Source organism: Tursiops truncatus, chromosome 11, assembly GCF_011762595.2.
Source record: "Tursiops truncatus isolate mTurTru1 chromosome 11, mTurTru1.mat.Y, whole genome shotgun sequence".
NCBI lineage: Eukaryota > Metazoa > Chordata > Mammalia > Artiodactyla > Delphinidae > Tursiops > Tursiops truncatus.
The window spans coordinates 56,507,499-56,514,723 of record NC_047044.1 but is presented as its reverse complement, the minus strand read 5'-3'; positions in this window follow the sequence as shown (position 1 = coordinate 56,514,723).

Here is a 7,225-nt window from a genome sequence, read left to right as displayed (position 1 = left end):
AAATCCCTAAGTAAAGTAAATTGATAAGCCCACTGTACTCCTATTGCCTTATGGTTCTCTGTCCCCACAAATCTCACTTATTTTAGTAAAATATTTACATGTTTGCTCCTCACACCACTCTTTACTCTCTAATTTTCTTCTTTCTATTTCATACTGTTTACAAATATTTTTTGAAGGTGAAGAGTTTAAGAAAGCTGATTATCTAACAAGCTATAGAGGAGACAAATGACCCAGCAAAGGCAGATTTAGAGAAAATAATTAAACCCAACCCAATCCTCACGTGTCTGTATTATTCTAGAGCCGAGCAAATCTGAACAACTACCGAAAAAGACTCTTCTTTTTTGGTAGTAACGAGTAGAGGATATGGACTGTCCCCTGACCCTGCCCTGTTTACCTTTGCCACCCTCTTCATTCTTGCATGTCCTCTGAGAAATTATCCCTGTTAACACTCCTAAACCTGGGTTATCAGCAGTTCTTGCCTACTTTTCTCTCGCTTTTTCTCTTTCTCAAATATTTGAGACAGAGCAGTCAACTGTCAATGATGAAAAATAAATACTGAATGCTAGGTTAGGAAGTGCGATGAGCAAATACACATACAGAAGGTAAAACCACCCACCACTCTACGCCAACTCTATTACAGACAATAGAACATGTCAGAAAAAAATATATTGCTGTGGGCATTTGGGAAACATTGAGATTCTAAAAGATGCATAAATATACAGTCAAGTATAAGACAGTGATGAAACTCAGCTGGCTGGGTAGATATGAGGAAACCTTAAGCACTAACTTTACTGAAACAAGGCAGTGACACTGCCTATATATTTCTACTCTGTCAATATGACGGTCAAAGAAAAAATAAAAAAGAGAGGAGACTCAATGATTTTGTGTCCCTGGAGCTAACATGTATTCAGGAATACATTTAAAAGGCATGAGAGTGCTATGGCCATGTCTCTTCTTGCTAGTGTCTGTTTCTATAACTCCCTGCATCCTGTCTATTGCTCTTTTATTTTTCTTTGTAGGTGTACTTAGTGCCAGATAAGGCTCTTCTCAAAAGCAGAAAGTAAGATACTAGGAGGCAAGGAACACTGGGAGAAGGAAATAAATACAATGCTACATAATTTTACTGAGCGCTTCCTGTGCGCAAGCACGGGGTTAGGCATCAAAAGCATAAAAAGAAAAAAAAAAACATAGAAAGGGCATGCAGTCTTGTTTGAGAGACGAAGTTGAAATAATTGGAAGTAGATATAAACAATATTGTATTTTACTTTTAAAGAGGTACATTATAGGTGCAGCTGAAGTAAAGAGAAGGGAGGGGCTAGAGCTTGGTGGAGAGGTAGAATAAAAACATCAGGAAAGAGGTAAGGATAGAGAGTAGTTAGACAAGAATAAAAATGTAGAATCGCACAGAGAATAAAAGATCAATTAAATGAATCTTAATGTAGAATGAATAGATGAGTTAAGAGAAGAAAAAAATTTAAATGAGTTGATACAAAAAGGACAATAATTTTCAAACTTGGAGAAATAATTATAGATAATGTTTATTTTTTATAGTAGAGAGTTGATTTAGAAGAATTAATTGTGCTTTTTACTTATCCTTGAGTTTGCAAGTAAAAAAAGAATGAAAGTACTAGCCATCATTTATATTTTCTCATAAAACTATAACATCACAACTGGAAAAACAAAAGATGTCAGATTAAAGTGCATTTCAAAGCAGCTTTCAAGCTTCAGCTATTGTAGCAGGGCAATTTGGTCACCAAAACATCGAAAAACAATTTTATCACTTGTGCTCTGTGACATTCTAGGAAGAAAATAATATGTTACAAATATTAAGATTGTGTTACTACTGTAGCCACACATAAGTCTATTTTGGCTTAAAAATACATGACCTATAAATTATGAACATAAGCTACTGTAAGCAAATGATAGTTTATGGACAAAAAATATATATATACACATGTATATATGTATACATACATATTCTGTATTCTATTGGTTCTGTTTCTCTGGAGAATCCTGACTAATCTAGGTTCCAGGTAATATTTTTTAAAAAGTTCTGTCTCAGTTAAAGCCACCATGAGTCTCAAGACATGTGTGGCCTAGGTAGTCCTTGCTCTAACTCAGACACGGTGGGCAGCCTAGTACTTGTCTCTTCACTTCCTAGTAAATAAAAGATTGGGCTAGATGATCTCTCTGTTTCCTCCAGTTCTGAAAATCTGATCTGTCTTGACTCTAAAAGGACATCTTCCCTGGGTCTGTTCCTTACAGTTCAGGTTCACCCAGGTGAAGATGACCTTGGCATGGAGGATCAAGTGCTCTGCATTTGGTGCTTATTCAAGAGGTGAGTGAAAGAGGAATGATAAAAACAAAACCAAAACACAAAAAGGACATTTGTGGTCCTTGAATTAGTATGTGTGACAGCTCTATGAAAAGATAAACCGCAGTGTCCAGTTTCCCTCATTCATGCTCAGGGGATTTGTTCTTATAAGTCCTATTAAGTAGGTAACTTCTCTGTGTATCTGAGAGAGCACAGTTGAACAAATATCAGTTTACTCACTGCTGTTTGCATGCTATCTCTGTGGTAGGTGCCTACCTAATTTTTCTAGAAAACATGTTCGCTAAAACTCAGATTTGTATGCCATCTTTTATTTGTTTGGTTTAAATACACTGCACACAATAGATTGTTAAGATACGAATACAAGCTTGAAAAATCTAGCATGACCAAAAAAATTATAAAGTGCAGCTCTTTATGTTAGGTTTATCACACTTCTACCAGATTTCAATGTGCATAAAGAGAAGAATTGCAGGCAACCAAATGGAATTAAGATCACATTGCATATTTAGAGAGGCAGAGCATATGGAATTTAGGGTCATGGAGGTCTGGCTTTGAATTTCTGCCTTATTAGCTGCAGGATCATTCGAAACTTAATCTCTTTCTAAGCCTCAGTTTCCTCAGCTGTAAAAAAAAAAAAGGCGGAGGAGTGGGCTGAGGACAGGAAGACCTACTTCATAGGTGAGTTGCAAGGGAGTAGAACATAGTAATTACACAATAAATGGCAGCTATTATGATGACAAATCTACATTTTGAAGGGGGATAGATAAGCCCTACATACCTTGGGAATTAAGTGAAAAATTGTGTCTACTTTAAAATTTTACTTCAGTTATTACATTTATTTCTTTTATTAATTTTGCAGGAGTCTCTCATGCAGAAATATAGCTGTGTGTTGTGAGTTTTCATTTACAGTTGCCAGGGATATCCTAGTCTTTGATTTGTGCAGGGGATGTCTGTTCAAAGTGAAATGACCACGCGTGGCAGGAGGAGGGACAGTGATGCTGCATCTTTTTCTTTTCTCTCAAGGGAAGCCCAGGGATTTCTTGAGAAGAGGTAGTAGCAGGGCAAAGACTTATCAGGTGAGACATTGTGATCTATGCCTTCATCCAGGCTCCTAGGAACTAAGCCATTGGGATGTTTTTCGAAGTTGAGGTTTGCCATCACTCTGCAAACTCTGGGGAGGCCCCAGACACTATTCTCCATGACCTTATGTGCTGCTGTTCTAGGGCAGTTCTACCTCTACCATATAATGTTATAGAACTAACAAGCATATCCCGTTGCGTGGAGGTTCTTGATCACAAATCATTTAATCTAGGAATACTTAAGTCTAGAACTAAAACCATAACTTTGTTTTATAGCTTCCGGGCATTGTAAATTTCAGTTTTCTTTACGTTCTAAAAGAACCTGCTGATGTGTGTTGAAATATTATGTACACTAGTTTATCGATAGTTGGAAGAGTTAATTTCCCTGCCAGTCCATCTCTGCAGGCTGCATTTCACATGGGCACAAGAGTCAGTTAAGGTGCCTAGCATACAAGTACATAGAAAAGAAGCCCAGTTGTTTCCCACACCATCCGAACTGTGGCTGCCATATGAAACCTGCCAAACTATATGTGTCTAGCTATATATAATTTGGCACCAAACGTCTTCCTCTCAGAGACAAAGGATACTCTGAGTATTAAAAACATCAAAAGCAGAAAAAGTTAAGCAGTTGCAACAGGTACAGATCTAAGGCAAAGAACTACATCTCGCTGCGGAATCTTAGATCAAACATGCCCGCTTTTTCCTTTCGCCCTTTGGGGTCGTTCCTCTGATAAATAATTCACAGACTGCAGTGCAAAGTAGTTTGCATACTGACAAGATTAAAAAGAATGCTTTGTCTGGGTTAAATTTACAATCTGAAACCTTCCTTTAAAATGTCAAGAAGGTAATTAATTTAAGAAGGTTTGCCAAGCAGAGTCTCCGACCCTGTCAGAAAAATTTCATTTCCTGAGGGTGAAGGGGATGTTGCGTTTATCTTTCCCAAATGCCTGTTTTGGTTTCCATTTTAAGACCATTTTCTCCCTTCCTAATATGCTTTTTATAGCCCTTTTCTTTTTAAGCAAAAATTAACCCAGTATTCTTTCCTGGTGGATTTTTAAAAAGATTATCTAAGATAGTCTGCAAATTACCTCTGAATGGGGACTGGAGTACAGGTCAGACCTTTTGACACAAACAGAAGAGGAACATTTTTCCACAGAGAGAGCTCTCCCCTGAGAGAGCCTGAACATGCAGACAAGCCTTTGGAGGAGCAGCGGGAAATGCATAAATTCAACAGCATGAAAATTCGCTTTTGGCATAGCAAAACATCCTGTCCCACGCATGCTCAGTGGTGTGCGTTCTTATGAATGAATGCTATGACAATCAGTGGGGTTTTTACAGAAGCTCTTCGAGCCAAGGTTACTGGTGTGAAATTTTATTAGCAGTTGTGTCCCTTTAGCTAATCCCTGCAGGCATCACAGAAGAGATGAGACAATGCATTGCTGTTTGAAAACCTAATCCAAAATCGGCGTGTCACATGTGTGCATACACACACACTTACATACACATGGCAGAAAAAGAAAACGATTAATCAACCCACTAAAACCATGTGGCACTTCCCCTGAAGAGTAGGGTTTGCCAGGGTCGCAAATCTAAGTAGATGTCGTTTCATTGATGCTAATTGGGAAGAAAGAATTTCATCTCTAATTTACTTCAGGAAACAAAGGTCATCTGAAATGAGACATAATGCTAAATGAGAAGGGAAATAGCTCACAATACATGAAATTCTAAATAAGAATCTCGTGGTTTTAATGCAAATCTAAATCAGGAATGTGTTCAACAGACATGCTTTTGAATGCTTAGCTGTCCTTCCTAGTTACCAGCTCTGGAACCTGGTGAATGAAGTGTTTGCGTCGCTACAATTCGCTTTCCTGAGATCTCCCTTCTACATCTTGTGTCATCTTGGTGGGGTCAGGATGTGCTATATCAGTTTGACATTTGTGTTCTCTGAGACTTTAGAAAAGCAGCCACTGGACAAATCATTTTGCAGATTCCTCACTCATTACCATCATACCTTGGAAAAAGGGGTATCTCATTAAGGGTACGTGTTGGATTCTATCTATCTTTCATGGAGTCTACACTATTAATATGCTAATACTCAACATTAGTCTCTATAATCTTTTCACTTGGGGTATTCAATTGTCCTTTTAAGAAATATTGAAATTGCCTGCAAATCTTTTGGCAAGTTGTGGTAGTATAGATTAAAAACAAAATATGGTCCAGTAAGAATAAGTATAAAAGCAAATAATCTCACAGCTGAAAGTGCAATTTAAGTTTAAAAATCTGTATTTTCTATTACTGTAAAGATTGCTTTTGAAAATTTCAAGCCATCATTTTAGTTTTTTCAAAGAAAGGGTTGGAGAAGAACCTCAGAAACCGATTTCAGAGGAATGTTTAATTTGGAGATGATCGTGTTGGACATAGAAAGAAATATGTGTCAGGGAAGGGTGTAAGTTTGGCCTCTAGGACACCATCTGGAGATTGGCCTAAGTGTTTTGATTTTCAGGCGACAGCAGAGGCTGCACTTGCTTTAGTCAATGGTATCCAGAATAGAAAAGATCTGGATTCTCCATGTGTTAATGGAAACTCTCAGACACAGGAACCATCATTCAAGGAGAATAATTTATTCAAGAGAAGAACACATTTTAGGAAGGAAGAGGTAGTAAACATCAAATTATTCTGAGATCAAGAAGAATGAATGTTGAGAAAAATACTCTGGACTTGATAGTGGCCTTTGAGAAAGCATTTCAGCAGCTTGTTGGCTTTGCATGTAAGATTTCAGGAGCTATTTTTAAGTGAGCTGGGTTGAGGAAAGAAACACAGGGAGTTTAAATTGCTTTTTGTAGTAAGAAAGAAGGAGAGCTCTGGCACAGTGACTCAGTGGAGCATAGAATCCCTAGAAGAATTCCTTCTTTTGTTTTTCATTAAGATAGAGGATATAATTATATGTATAGGTCAAGGGAAAAGAACCAGCATATAGAGAGATATAAAATATTCAAGAGAGAGATGGAATAATTAAGAGATTAATATCTTGGGAGAAGCAAGAGGGTTTAGGACCGAGATCACGAGAGGAAAGTGAAGGCTTAGGGGAAAAAGGGAGCAGAACAATTTTTTCTCTGAGACAGGAGGAAGAAAGGATTACTGAATGAACGAGGCAAGTAGATAGGGAGAAAAGAATTGACAGGATTTAAGTTAGTTGATCTCAGTTTTATCAGGAAGTAATAGATGTCGGTGCCTAAAGATAGTGTGGAAGTTTGAGCAGAAGAGATTTGGAACAGATCCTGGAGAGCGAGAGAGATGATCCACCATAGATATTTGAGATACTTGGCTAGTAGCACAGGTGACAAAGTGGAAGGGAGAGAGAGTGTGCCTTGCAAGTGATGCTGCCATGCTTGTAATTTTCTCAGCAGTGCTCAGCCATCTGGGAGGTGGATCACAGAAAGCAGAGAGTGGGGTTTCTCAGGACGGGAAAGACAAAGCTGTGTGGTAGAGAAAGAGAGTGAGGGCGCTCAGCACGCTCCTGAGAGCATTGCATCAATGGCCGATAGGGCTGTCCAGGTTGGGCACGGAGGGATGTGATCCAGGATGGGGGTAACAGGCTGGAGGAACAGGACAGGAGGGGACGGGGGCTTGAAGGTGATGATGATGGAGCCTAGGCTCGAGAAGAGTGAGTGAGTATGATGTGAAGAATGACAAAGCGGTCTAGAGGCAGAAAGTGCTGAGATGTGGTTAGGCTTGTGGAGACTAAAATACAATGGAGATGACAGTAATCCGAGTATCCAAGTTTAAGGCCATGTGGTATAAGAGTGCTGGAAGG